Below are 15,168 nucleotides of genomic sequence, written 5' to 3'. Positions count from 1 at the left end.
ATTCATTATGGTTATATATAAAAATGTGAACTGCATAAAATCTTGATGCCACCACGTGATATGTGCAGACCTTGCTTAAAGTAAAAACAAGCGTACACAAGTTGTATCACGGTTCTTTGTGTTTCTTTAAATTAATTTAATGTTTTGAAGTTACAAAACATAATTATTGTCACATGTACCAAGATACAGTGAAAAACTTGACTTGCCTACTGTTCAAAGAATTACACAGTCTACTGAGCTACAATAAAGTAAAACAATAACAATGCAAAATAAAGTGTAAAAGCTAGCAAAAATGATAAAGCACAAGATCATCGCAAGATAGGTCGCGAATCCAAGAGTCCATCTTACCTTACAAGAGGACTGTTTGAGAGTTTGCTAACTGTAGGATAGAAGCAGTCCTTGAGCCTGATGGTTAGGGTTGCCAACTGTCCCGTATTTGCCAGGACATCCTATATATTGGGCTAAATTGGTTTGTCCCATAGGGGACCGCCCTTGTCTCGTATTTCCCCCGCTAAGGTAGAGCGTTCCTATGAAACCTTTCGTGCCGAAATGGCGTAAAGCGAAGAAGCAATTACCGTTAATTTATATGGGAAAAATTTTTGACCGTTCCCAGACCCAAAAAATAACCTACCAAATCATACCAAATAACACATAAAACCTAAAATAACACTGACATATAGTAAAAGCAGGAATGATATGATAAATACACAGCCTATATAAAGTAGAAATAATGTATGTACAATGTAGTTTCACTGAACAGAACCACCAAAATCGATTTGTAGAGAAAAAAAAAATCGGCACGTACACGCATGCACACACAGGTGCCCGCGCAAGGCTTCATGATCATGGGGTAAACACAAGTTTCCCGTATTTGACTGCTACTTTTGTCCCTTACTTGGGAGTGAGAAAGTTGGCAACCCCACTGATGGTACATACTTACTAGCTTTTGAATCTTCTCCCCGATGGAAGAAGGGAGAAGAGAGAAGACAGAACGCCCTGGGTAGGCTGGGGCTCTGATTATGACGGTTACTTTACTGAGGCAGTGAGATGCATAGACAGAGTCTGCCTCCTTGCAAAATAACTCCGCGAGAGCATCAATGCTATTATGAAGGCAATATGATATTATGAACATTCCAGTCGCCTACATGCTATAATGTAAGTAACTGTTTTATCCTTCATGGCATAATATTGTGTATACAAAGAGCACAGTGGTACATGGTGAGATGCTGGAAGCTCTTGAAGAATTACTACTCTACTGCATATGCAAAGTAATTGAGGGGAAGTCAAATTACAAGTTATTTATGATTTAAGATCTTTTAAAATCACGTGATGCATCCTCTGAGAACCAATTAACGTGTAAAAATACTGGAGGGACTCATTCTGCATCTCTAGAAATAGTTAATTGCACAAAAAGTGCCCGCTATATTGCAGTCGTGATAGCAAGGTGCGGAAGCCCCAGATGTATAGCAGTAAATCATGCACAGCTCAAACACAAGATCACTAACCTTTACCCAACACCTATAATGTACAAATAAGAGGACAGGAAGACAAGGTTTTCTTTCAAGTAGATGACGATATACTTTTAGTTAACAACTTTGCAATGCCCTTTCAAAAATAAGATACAAATTGGTTATTCTCAAAATACAGCTACAACTACACAATTAAAATCCATCATTTATTAAAGTGAACACTTCCTACAATTTAACTGATAGAAGTACACAGATGGCCAAACAGAAGGATTTGAAAAACTATTTTTACAGTTTGGTCACGCTGTGAACAACAACAGAGGTGCAAATTTGTATGCTGCAAAACCCTGCCATTAGGGCCCATCATTATACCTAACTGGTTTAGGAAAAGAGAACTGGCTCACAAAGAGTTAAGTAGTCATTGATTGTACGTTAAACCTTCATTTACGTGCACATATCTCAACTTATAAACAAAGAAAGAAAAGTGGAATTGATTTTAATTTAATAAGTAGATAATGAGGAACATGGGTAATTGGAAATGGAGAGAATAAAACAAGGGATTGCATTTCATTGATTACTGAGATTACATATCACAATCCAAACATTTGAGCATCAAATGTGACTTATACAATTCACATTCCTAAGGACAGTATCAAGACTGACCTTTTATTCAATGAGCGGACAGAATAATCACTAACTCTCCACATTCCTAAGGACAGCATCAAGATTGACCTTTTTAATTCAATGAGCCTACAGAAATAATCACTAAATGAGGAATTTGGTTGGACAGTTAAAATGAAATTCCTAAGTAGCCCACAAGTCCCAAAGACATCATTGCGCAGTGCTAAACTACCACAGCAGGGCCTCTTTGCATTTAATTTTAAGGCAGCCTTTGTTACTGCAACAACTGCTATGTTCCAGCATTGGAGAGAAGTGGGAGTTTAGTGCAGATCAATCTGAACAGAACAGAGGGAGAATATGATCACAGATAACAATTCAACAGTCTAAAGGCAGAGGGAGTGAAAATGTAGTCACAATCACTTGGTTAGCACTCAGTAATAGGTGGAGTCTATAAATAAGCTTTTGACTGATAATGCATAACACTAACAGTTCAGCTGTTTACTATTGTCATTGTAATATGCTAACTAAACTTAGTACTAACTTGGTCTCATACATACCCAGTATAGAGGACACTGAAGGACAGCCTGCACTCAAACAACTCTTATAAACAAATCAACTGCATCACTCCAGATTGATAAAATTCTCAAGAGAATTCAAGCAGACTGAAAATTAAATCTTCAGAAATATATCCAGTGTGAAAATTGGATTATCAATCTCCTCATATTGTTATTTAGGTCTTGATTCCCCATACATCAGGAATCACAGCAGCAACCACACAGCTGAATGGCAAGTTCAAGTCCCAATTCCCCACTCAACCCAAAAAGAAACTGAATACAGGGAGTACATCACAGGAAAAATACTCTTCACCTGAAGAGAGTTTATTTTTGTTGCTTTTCTATCATATTGTCAGCTTGTCTTCCTATTAACACAACGGCCTTTTCGTTTGCCAATCACGTCTGACACTTAAATTTCACTTTCTTGTAGGCTGTAAGCCTACAGATATTGACAATGTTTACCAGAAGCAGCAGCTCATTTACCCTTCAAAAAAAAACAGCTGATCTCATACCTCAGCACTACTTTGCTGTAATTGATCCACATTCCAGGATTCCCTTAATACTCCAAAAGAATATCTTGAGATTCAATTACCACCATGTGAAGTTTCTTTGCATCTCAGTCTTGAATGGCCATATCTTTATTTTGGAATGATAATTCCTGGTTCCAGGCAGCTCATTCAATAAAACATTATCACTGCATCAAGCCTGTCAAGTCCCACAGAATTTTTTATGTTTCATAGAAATCAGCTCACACTTTAAACACCAGAAGGCATAACATCAATCTGAACATAAGTCCATATATGACAAATTATCAGCGCTCAAGTCAATATGCTAAATCTCTATTGCATTTCTCCATGAAGAGTACAGTACACTCTGCAAACCCCCATCTGACTACTTGGAATTCCCAAGGGCTCAGTCAGTGACATTGACATTTACCACACTGCCTTTCCGGTTCCTGGGGCCCCCTTTCCGCTCCACAAGGACTGCTTTCCTGCACTCCCTTCAAATTGGTTTCACTAGAAAAAAATATTCTACTGTAGCGTTTCAAGAAAGAGTCAATTAATGCATGCTGGAGCAGTTACTAATACCCTGGCTCTGTCAAAGTCCTGAACGTGCTAATTAGGGAGAGCCTAACTAGGGAAGCCAGGATAGTTTTGTGCAAGGCAAGTCATGTCTTACTAACTTGATGGTGTTTTGATGAGTTGTTGAGTGCAATGATGAAGATAGTGCTGTTGATGTTGTCTACAAGGATTTTCGCAAGGCGAATGTAGATGAGTGGGTTAATAAGTTTGTAGATCATACAAAGATTGGTGGTGGTAGTGTGGATAATGTAGATGACTGGCAAAGAATACAGCAGGACATAGATCAGTTACAGATATGGGTGGAGAAATGGCAGATGGAGTTTAACCCAGCCAAATGAGAAGAGTTGAAATGTAAAGAGACAGTTCTCTGATCATGAATTGTGTTGATGAGCAGAGGGATCTTGCTGTCCAACTTCACAGCTCCCTGCAAGTGGCTACACAGGTTAATACGATGGTTAAGAAGGTAAGTGGTACATTGCCTTTATTAGTCAAGGCATTGAGTTTAAAAGTCAGGAAGTTACGTGCAGCTTTATAAAACTTTACTCAAGTGAAGGGAAGCAAAATGTTCACTGAAAAGCAATAAAATTGAAATCAAAATTTTAAAACAAAAAAAGATGTAATATTCATCAGCTAATGCTTCTGGTCATCAACCATCATCAACTTTTAAGAAAAAAGATGTTGTGTGGACAAACGGCAGGCTGAAACGATGGGTACACTGGACAGGTCTACCTGTGGATCTTGCGAAGTTTACAGACCTAGGCAGGGCTGAGGGAACTACAAGGCTAGAGGCCGTGGAGATGTCATCTCCTGAGGAAATGAGGTCAGTGACTGTCAGGGAGTCATTGTCCTGATGAGATGTCATGGTCTCCGGAAGTCCCTGAGAGCTGCAAGATAGAAGGCAGTAAGATAAACTACACCACCACCACACTTACGATTACAATATTTGGGATTGATCTTTAGAGAGCACAATGCTAAAGTTGAGGATGGGGGAGGGATAGGAATTGGGTAAATGTGAGTAAAGGTCGAAGAAAAATGGAGGCAGTCAATATTGAGTTGACAGTGATGAATAGCTCCGGTCAGGTTGAGAGAATGGAAGGAGAAAGACTGGGAATTATGGAGACAGGAGAAAGAGTAAACTATATGAGGAGAAAATTCCTAGCAAAGCAGTGGAAGAAGAGCTCAGACTTGGAATTCATTAAAACGGTGAAAGACTGAGATGCACTGAGTCTGCTGCTGAGGACCGATCATTCAGATACAGAGATGAGAATGAAAAATGAAAATACAGCAAGGTGTGAAACCAACAGGGTCTACAGGAAAGTGACGACAGGATAGATAAGAATGAGAATCCAAGAGCTACTGCAGGGTTATTGATATGCAGACTTGCTGGGCGCTCCAGCACACAGTTTATTTTACAAAATATGCTTAAGTTCTTTGATACATCCTTATCCTCCAATATAACTGCTGTCATCTCAAAATACAGGGGGCCCAGATTAACCTTTGCTGATTTGATGCATTTTACATTTATGTCTAGTTTTTTGCTTTTGTAGTCCATTTTTATTTTGTAGACTAGATTACTCCTGTAAATGCAGGAGGAGAAGATGACGGCACGCCTGCGTGTGCGCAGCCCTCCGGTGAAAAATGATATCGTATCTGTTAAATAGGGCCTGTGGACAATTCTGATTTGATGGAGAATGGACGTGAAAGCACAGAGGAACATCTGGAGAAATTTCTGAAACGCCTGTTCAATGCTGTCATTACTGTGTGGTTGGAATCTTTTGGAGGGTAGGCCTCAAAATCCCCGGCCTTGCCTGCTTTTGGCGACTGAGAAGGAGGTCGTATCATTCGGACAGAGATGGCGCTCAGTACTCGGTGTCGGAGAGCTGATCAGAGCTCCAAGTTTTCGGATGACACAGAGTCGGATTGTGGTCGGCATGGCAGGGACAGTTTTTCTTCCTTCTCCTCTCTGCGTGAGATGTAGGACATTTGAGAAACTTTGAATTTTACTGTGCTCATGAACTTCTTCATCAAGTTATGGTATTGTTGCACTGTTGTAACTATATGTTATAATTATGTGGTTTTGTCAGTTTTTTCAGTCTTGGTCTGTCCTGCGTTTTGTGATATCACACTGGAGGAAATATTGTATCATTTCTTAATGCATGCATTACTAAATGACAATAAAAGAGGACTGTGTGTCTTCACAATCTAAAAATCTAAATCATCTTTTTTTCCTTATCCATATTGTGATACCCTTCTGATAAATTGTGCTCTTTCCGGCAACATTACAAGCTTTTTTCTTTCATCTAATACCATCTCTAACTTCCTGTTAGCCATGATTTGATCACTTTCCTGCTGTTTTTTTTTGCATTTATGGTCATATATCTTAACCTATGTAATAATTCTTTAAGTGTTAACCATTGATTGCCTGCTGCTGTTTGTTTTAATGCAGTTCGCTAATCTATTGTAGCTATCTTTCAACTTCAGTTAGTTTGTTACATTTAGATTTAAAAGTCTGGATTCGGATTAAACCAAGTTACATTAGGTCTTAAACCTAAAATTATATCACATTATAATTACTCTTCCCTTAATTAGTCCCTGACCTACAGGAGCCCTGAAGAAGGATCTCAGCCTGAAACTTCAACCTTCCATTTCCATAGATGCTGCTTGACCTGCCGAGTTCTTCCAGCATTCTCTGTGTGTTGCTTAGTCCATAAGACCATAAGACAAAGGAGCAGAAGTAGGCCATTCGGCCCATCAAGTCTGCTCCACCATTTTATCATGAGCTGATCCATTCTCCTATTTAGTCCCACTCCCCGGCTTCTCACCATAACCTTTGATGCCCTGGCTACTCAGATACCTATCAATCTCTGCCTTAAGTACACCCAATGACTCGGCCTCCACTGCTGCCCGTGGCAGCAAATTCCATAGATTCACCACCCTCTGACTAAAAAAATTTCTTCGCATTTCTGTTCTGAATGGGCGCCCTCCAATCCTTAAGTCATGCCCTCTCGTACTAGACTCCCCCATCATGGGAAACAACTTTGCCACATCCACACTGTCCATGCCTTTCAACATTCGAAATGTTTCTAAGAGGTCTCCCCTCATTCTTCTAAACTCCAAGGAATACAGTCCAAGAGCGGACAAATGTTCCTCATATGTTAACCCTCTCATTCCCGGAATCATTCTAGTGAATCTTCTCTGTACCCTCTCCAACGGGATTACTAATTAACCATGCTCACTGCACAATACTAGATTTGAAATCCTATAAAGAATCCTCAATATGATCTTATTATTTTCCCTTATTCTGCCTGGTATTCTCAAATGTTTATATTCTCTGTCTCTTCCTGAGAAACTCCAGTTAATATTCATCATTACTGCTTGCTGTCCCACATTATCACCTTGCTTTACTCAAACTTTGTCAGAATGTTAGTTGCACCACAATTCAAGAGACATCCACCCCAGTGGAATAGCTCCCTCTTTTCCCAGTAATAGTTCTACCATTCATTAATTGAAAGCCATTTCCCCACACCAGTTAACACTCCAAAGACATGCTATTGGCCTTGGATGCCACCTCACTGAGCATCCAAGTTCAGACAACATGAAACACTTCCAAATCAGACAAATCACCAAAGTGGCTTTTTATTCCTTTATGGTCTTCTTTACAACAGAGCTCACCCTGATAATCAATACACTCTCAAAATTTCAGATTCAAAAGCACTTCCACAGGCTGCCTTGAATTATTTGCTGTAGCAACTGTTCCTTACGATGTAACACATCTAATATTGGTCAGCTCAATCATCAGAATATTTTTCCTGCCGTTCCTTATTTTAGTAATACCTCTCAATATGCAACCTTCCCAGCTATACTTAGCTGCAGTATTTACACTTTATATTGATTTATTAAATGTATTTTGCTTACTTACTTGGTTTCTGCAAAATTTACTGATTAAAAAAAGCATTTTTGGTAAAATGGTTTGTTATTGCCACATGTACTTAAGATACAAGATTGTTTCATATTATTTCCTGCGCACAAGTGTAAGGAGAACAAAGTAATTGTTACTCCAGATCCGATGCAACACAAAAAAAAACAAAATAATAAAAACAAGCACAATAAATATAAATACATAAGTTAGCTTTTCTACATAGATTGACTGTAAGCCCATAAAGTGATGTTCAGCTGCACATAAGGTGACTGAAGGGAAATAATAAAGTAGTGGTGGAGTTAGTGGATGGAGGGGTTGATCAGTCTTATTGCTTGGGGAAAGCAACTGTTTCTGTGTCTGGTGGTCCTGGCATGGATGCTACGCGGCTTTCTCCCTCATGGGAGTGGGACCAACAGTCCATGAGCAGGGTGGGTGGGATCCTTCATGATGATACTGGCCATTTTCAGCATCTTTCTGTCAATATGTCCTTGATGGCGAGTATGCTGGTGCCAGCAATGCACCAGGCAGTTTTAACTCCCCACAGTAGAGCCTTCCAGTCTGTTGTAATGCAGTTTCTGTACCAAGCAGTGATGCAGTTTGTTAGGATGCTTGTGTTGGTAAATTTCTTTGCAAATTTGTCAGAGGAAGAGAATTTTTTCTCTTGTAAATTGCAAAAAGAAAAAAAATCTAAAGTCAAATGAGCTGTTGCATGTGTGCATGCGCATTATTTTCACATGCCAATCAAAAAGTTGTTACCAAGGGGCTCATGGGGTTGAGGAAAACATATTAGCTAAGAGTTAGTTAAAAGGATATACTGTATAACAGAGTAAAGAATAAATATATAGCCCTCAGGTTGGCATCCTGTTACTGGTTAATTGCCAGTGTTAACTCGTAACTTTCAACAAGTGCGAGAGATGCAAAACTCTTTTGGTTGCAAAGTCCGATGGGGAAAAAAAGGTCTTTAAGAAGGACATAATAAGACTACCAAAGGGATTCAGGAAATGGGCAAGGTGGCAGGTCAAGTACATCTTGGAGATGATGTAAGGTTATTTGGAGGAGGTCAGGGATTGGGTGGGGGTTAGTATTGGTGATTCAACATTAGGCCACCAGTGCCCCAGGCGTTTGGGCCAGGAGAGGTGGAGGAAAGACAACCTGTAGTGGCCTTGCAGAAAGTGAGCATGGTGATTCGGAGAGTGGTTGAGCTGTTGGAGGCTTCAGTTATTTGGAAATTATGTCACCATCTAGCTCAAAGTACAGCACTAGGCTTTGGGTACTGAAACCAAGGAGAAATAAACTAGTTAGCTGCAAAAAAAAACATAAGACGACTTCCTGCATTCTCTTAATTGCAGGAATTTGACGGATGAGAACTCCAGCAAGAATTCTAAAAATTTAGAGAAAGAAGATATAATCATAAAAGGGAACACATGGGTAATGAGGACAGGATGTAGCTGGGAGGAAGTTTTAGATTTGGGATGCAGCAATTTATAAATGAGAAATAGAACAAGCAAAAATAGCACAGTATACTGGAATGCTGCCAATGCCTATGGGACTTGATTAAGTCAATGAAACTGTAGGGCAATTATGTGACTCATAATTAAGCACCAACTTCACACTAACAAAGTGGCCACAGGAATAGAGCTAGTGTGGTCTGCTGCTGTGGCCCATCCACTTCAAGGTGTGATGTGTTGTGCATCCAAAGAAGTTATTTTGCACAACACTGTTGTAACACGTGGTTATTTGAATTACTGTCTCCTTCCTGTCAGCTTGAATCAGTCTGGCCAAATCTCCGCTGACATCATTAACAAGGCATTTTCATTTCTAGAACCGCTGCTCCCTAGATGTTTTTTTTTTGTTTTTCACAGCATTCTCTGTAAACTCTATAGAGAACGCTGTGTGTAAAAATCCCAGCAGATGAACGGTTTCTGAGGTACTCAAACCACACCATCGGGCACCAGCAATCACTCCATAGACATTGTCACTCAGATTACACTTCTTCCCATTCTGATATTTGGTCTGAACCTCTTGGCCATGACTGCAGGTTTTTATGCATTGAGCTGCTGCCATGTGATTGCTGATTAGATATTTGCATTAACGAGCAGGTGTACAGGTATACCGAATAAAGTGGCCACTCAGTGTGTATCAGAATACACCTTTGTCTTTTGAGCTCCATAGGTTGCAGACGTACAACTAAAATCAGGGCACCACATAATAAGGCACAAGGAGAACCAAGTTCCCAACCCACAACAAAGTCAGTTCCAGACTACCAAACCACTTTAAAATTTCTACTGCAACACACACAAATTTCTACTGATAAACATACAAGTTAATTCACATTGTAGGATGTCTCCCAAATCTCACTCCAAAGGGAAAAAAGGAATATGAGTTCCATTATTTTCCAAACCTGTATAGAATACCCTGCACTGGAACTGGGATAATAAAAGTTCTAACAAGGCCAAGGAAATGACAAACCTTGCAGCCAATGAATACAGCATCCAATGTTGTCAAGAAAAAAACGTAGAATTGACAAAGAAGGAGAAGGGAATGGAAATAAGAGACAGGCAGCAATTGGAAGGATGAACGTTTGGGGGGTGGGGGGTGGTAGGGAAGGAATATTGCAGAAATTAAAAAATTACAACTACGACAGTAACAGCTATACCAAGGAGTTGAGATGTATTTTTCTTGGATGGAAGTTTGACAGCTGCTACACTGAAGTATTATGAACTACGCTCCTACCCCATTTGTTTTAACCTGATGAGCAAGCTGAACAAATTCTGTGGTTATGATGATGAGTCAAAAATTATAAAATCAAAATGAAAACAAGTGAAATAAAGCCATGTCCTGCTTTAAATAACCTTTCCTCTATATGAGCAAAAGCCTTACACATTTAATCACAAAAGCTATTTAAACACTGATAGTATTAACAAATCATATCCTAAAATATTACACGCAATTAATGATCTGCTGGATTGTCACTAGATATCCTATTTCAGGACCTTGACTAGCAGATTGCTACTCCAGATTCCAGCATCTGCATTCCCATGTCTACAATATATTTTAAGTCTAACAGATGTACACAGTATTGTGACAAGCAAAATGTAAAGCTAAGTCAGTGGTAATGGAATAGAAACTTGAAATTCCATGGCGACTGATTTTGATACCCATTCTGAAATGTTGAGCTTACTTTGCAATGTACTGAGTATCTGTTGGTATTTTGAGTCCCGTTTTCAGATTTCAGTGCTAAAAAGATGCTGCTTTATCAGGTTATTTTTCCAGCGATGGAAAACAATTAGTCATCCATTAACACGATGGATATTCAGAAAAATCTCTCACCACTCTCGGGCTTACACATGCATGCGCACGTACACACACACACTTCGATCCAGATTGTTCAGTAAAGAGGAATTTTTTTGTCATGACAATTATACTACCAAATACAGTGAAACTAGACAGTTAAAGATGCAGAAATAGAGTTATCGCTTTAGTCAGAGACTTGGAGAAACTATCTTGAAATCAAAAGCCAAAATCCTACGACGGTTGTGGATTTTAAAAACTAGCTGAACACATCAGGAATAGAATACTAATATCAATAATGGCAACCATGAAACTACAGGGTGGTTGTAAAACATGCATCTGCTTCACTTGTATCCTTCAGACCACCAAGGAAACGCATTTGGTGTCTTCTAGGGCTGCCAGTTTGAGACACCAGAACCTGTAAGTTCATCAATTCAAGACAAAAAGGACTTAACCAGCAATACAAATTTTCTGCAATATTTCTGAATTCAAAAGTAGGCTATCAGCCAAGCATGGACAGGAACATACAAAGAGAAAGGATGTACGTTGGGCTGTTGAATAGATTTCAGAAGAATTGAACTGAAACAAGACAATGTAATGAAAAGGAAGAGTATATGCAGATGAAATGCACTCTGCCTGAAGGACAGTGACCGGGGCTGTTCCACAGGGATCTGTTTTGGGACTCCGATGGTTGTGATTTTAATAAATGACTTGGATGAGGAAGTGCAAAGATGGGTCAGTAGTTCAAAGTACATTCATTATCAAACCATATATAACCCTGAGATTCATTTTCTTGTGGGATTCACAGTAAATAAGAAGAAACACAATAGAATAAATTAAAGACCGCTTCCACTCTAAACGGATGGTCAAACAAACCATGTGCAAAAAACGACAAACTGTGCACATACAAAAAGAAAGATTAGGAATAATAGTAATAATAATAAATAAACAATAAATCTCGAGAACATGAAATGAAAAGTCTTTGAAGTTAAGTCGATTGGTTGTGGGAACAGTTTAGTGATGGTCTAGTGAAGTTATCCCCTCTGGTTAAAGAGCCTGATGGTTGAGGGGTAATAAATATTCCTGTAGCTGGTGGTGTGGGTTCTAAGGCTCCTGTATCTTCTTCCTGATGGCAGCAGTGAGAAGAGAGCACGGTCTGGATGGTGAAGGATTTTGATAATGGATGCTGCTTTCCTGCAACAGCGCACTGGCTGGATGTGCTCAATGACGGGGAGGGCTTTACCCGTGATGGACTGGTCCCGAGACACTACCTTTTTGTAGGCTTTTCCATTCGAGGGCATTGGTGTTTCCATACTAGGCATGATGCAACCAGACAATATCTTCAGCACACATCCATAGAAGTTTGTCAAAGTTTTAGATGACTTGCTGATCTTTGCTAACTTCTAAGAAAGAAGAGGCACTGCCACACTTTCTTCATAATGGCACTTGCTTGCTGGAGCAAGGACAGAACCTTCGAAATGATAGGACTGAAGAATGTAAAGTTACTGACCCTCTCCACCTCTGATTCCCCCAATAAGGACTGGCTCATGGTCCCTCGATTTCCTTCTCCTAAAGTCAATAATCAGCTCCCTGGTCTTGCTAACATTGCATGAGAGCTTGTTGTTATAGCATCATACAGCAACAAAGAACATTAAACATCCAATGTGTGAAAAAAAGAATAAATTGTGCAAACCAGACAATAAGAAAGCAAGCAAATAACACACAGCACATGAACTTTAGAGTCCCAAAAATTGAGTGCACAGCCACAGAGTCGGTTCAATGCTGAGGCAAGTGGAGCCGGTCAAGACTTCTGCAACTCACACCTGATGGCAGTGGTGAGAAGAGAAGGAGATGGTCAGATGCAGACAGATGCGGCTGGGGGTCCCTGGCTGAGACAGAGTAGTGAGCTGAACACCAGTTAAGTTTGCAAATGACACAAACATTGCTGGTATTGTGGATGGTGTAGAAGATTGCCCTGGGTTACACTGGGACATTGATAGGATGCAGAGCTGGGCTGAGAAGTGGCAGATGAGTTCAATCCAGGAAACACTCTGGAATTTCGAACTTGAAGGCAGAGTACAGGGGATAAAGGCAGGATTCTCAGTAGCATGGAGGAACAAAGGGATCATGGGGTCTACACACAAAAACGGACGCAGTACAAAGGTGTGTGGTGTTTTGGCCTTCATTAGTTGAGGGGATTGAATTCAAGAGGCCTGAAGTAATATTGCAGCTCTACAAAACTCTGGTTAGATCACACTTGGAATATTGTATCCAATTTCGGTCGACTCATTAAAGGAAGGATGTAGAAGCTTTGGCGAGGGTGCAGAGGGGATTTATCAGGATACTGCCTGGATTATAGAGCATGTCTTATGAGGATAGGTTGAGTAGGCTCGGGCTTTTCTCTCTGGAGTGAGGAAGGATGAGCAGTAACTTCAAGTTCAAGTTTCTTGTCATCTGACTCTACAGATATCCAACCAAATGAAACAATGCTCCTCCAGACCACAATGCACCCGCAAAACACACAGCACCTGGAAGAAAATATTACCATAGATAAGTTAACAGAAGTCTAATTCAAAAATGCATTTGTGCACAGCACAGGTAAACAATAAACTGCGCACTGTCCTAGCCACGAGACCTTGGTGGTGCCAGAGTATTCATTAGACTCACAGCCTGAGGGAAGAAGGTATTACCCAGTCTCGTACCTCCTTCCTGATGGTAGTGGGTCAAAGAGAGTGTGGGATAGATGCTTGGGATACTCAGCAACACTTCTGAGCCCTTCACTTACTATGCTCCAAGTAACTGTCACAAATAGGGAGGAGGGAGACCCCAGCCATCTTCTCCGCAGTCTTTACCATCCTCTGTAGGGACTTGTCGTCCAATGCAAAGAGGTGTTCACACACAAGTTCAATTAACATAGAATCACAGGTTTTGCTGAAGATTGCAGCATTTCTGTCTGCTTGAAAGGAAATTAGGCCTTCTGTGTGGATGGCCAAGTCTGTAATGGCGTCCTGGAGCCACATTTCTGTCACGACGGAAGTGCACTGCTCCCTCATCTCCTGCTGTTTCAGGCACAGATGTAGGTAACCCAGCTGATGTTCTAGTGATTGGATGTTAGCGAGAATCATTGCAGTGTGGGTCTTCAGGGATCCACTGTCTCACTGAAACACCAACGCACTCACTGCACTTCTGTGTTCCTGCACACTGAGTAACTGAGGGAGGGTCCGCTCCACACAGCACGCCACAACTGAGTTATATGTCATCCATCCATGATTTGGCTTGCTTCGCCTTAAATCGCATAGTATCATTGTATAGTATCAGTCCTTAAGATCTTGAAAAAGTTTTTTAATCTTATGCATGCTTTTTTTGTCCAAAGGGAGACCTATTATCCCTGATGAAACTTAGTATGGAGTCATTGAGTTCAAGCGTGATGCTGTAAGAGTAACGGTCAAGGTATAGAACATAGAACAGAACATCAAGGTACACCACACTTCATTATCCTGCTCGCTAATGAGGTAAACTTGAAGATTTTAATGTTCTTTAAGATCAACAGTGGGTTTTTTTTGATCAGAGAAAAGATGAATAGAACAAGAAATTTCACCATTGGCTGTTGCTGGAGTAGCCACTGCGATCAAATGCGCCACCATCTTGCAACTTGAGGGAAGTATACAAGATTATAAGTGGCATTAACGCAGTGGACAGCCAGCGACATTGTTTCTCACCAGCCGAAGTAACTAATACAAGGGGGTATAATTCCAAGGTAATTTGAGGAAAGTATAGGGATGGGGATGTCTGTGGTAGGGTTTTGTCTTAAAAATACAGAGTGCAGTGGGTGCATGGAACGTGCTCCCAGGAGTGGTAGTAGAGGTAGATACATTAGGGACATTTAAGGGACTCTTAGATGGGACCAGGGATGAAAGATAATAGGAGGACTATCTGGGAGGGAGGATTTAATTGATCTTAGACTAGATTAATAGGTTGGGTCAACATCATGGGCCAAAGAGCTGTACCTTGATGTTCTGTGTTCTATACCTTGACTCTTACAGCATCATGCTTGAACTCAATGACTCCATACCAAGTTTCTTCAGGGATAATAGGTCTCCCTTTGGGCAAAAAAAAAACATGCATAAGATTTAAAAACTTTTTCAAGATCTTAGGGATTGATACTATACAATGATACTATGCGACTTAAGATGAAGCAAGCCAAATCATGGATGGATGACATATTGTTTAGGAGA

At 40.3% G+C, this 15,168-nt stretch overlaps 1 protein-coding gene across 5 annotated transcripts in view; it reads right to left on the bottom strand.

Moving 5' to 3' along the window:
- Window positions 1–15,168, bottom strand: part of slc25a22a (solute carrier family 25 member 22a) — a 166,714-nt gene that overhangs the window by 120,612 nt on the left and 30,934 nt on the right. Inside the window, exon 1 of one of the 5 annotated variants that reach the window (XM_072272270.1) lies at window positions 941–1,003. The exons of the other annotated variants lie outside the window; for them this stretch is intronic. The gene's annotated coding sequence lies outside the window, so the exon portion shown is untranslated. Of the gene's footprint in view, window positions 1–940; window positions 1,004–15,168 lie in introns of those variants that run through there. 5 annotated transcript variants of the gene reach the window in all.

This window comes from Mobula birostris, chromosome 11, assembly GCF_030028105.1.
Source record: "Mobula birostris isolate sMobBir1 chromosome 11, sMobBir1.hap1, whole genome shotgun sequence".
Lineage (NCBI taxonomy): Eukaryota > Metazoa > Chordata > Chondrichthyes > Myliobatiformes > Myliobatidae > Mobula > Mobula birostris.
The sequence above is the reverse complement of the archived record's forward strand: the minus strand, read 5'-3'. Positions and strand labels throughout refer to the sequence as shown.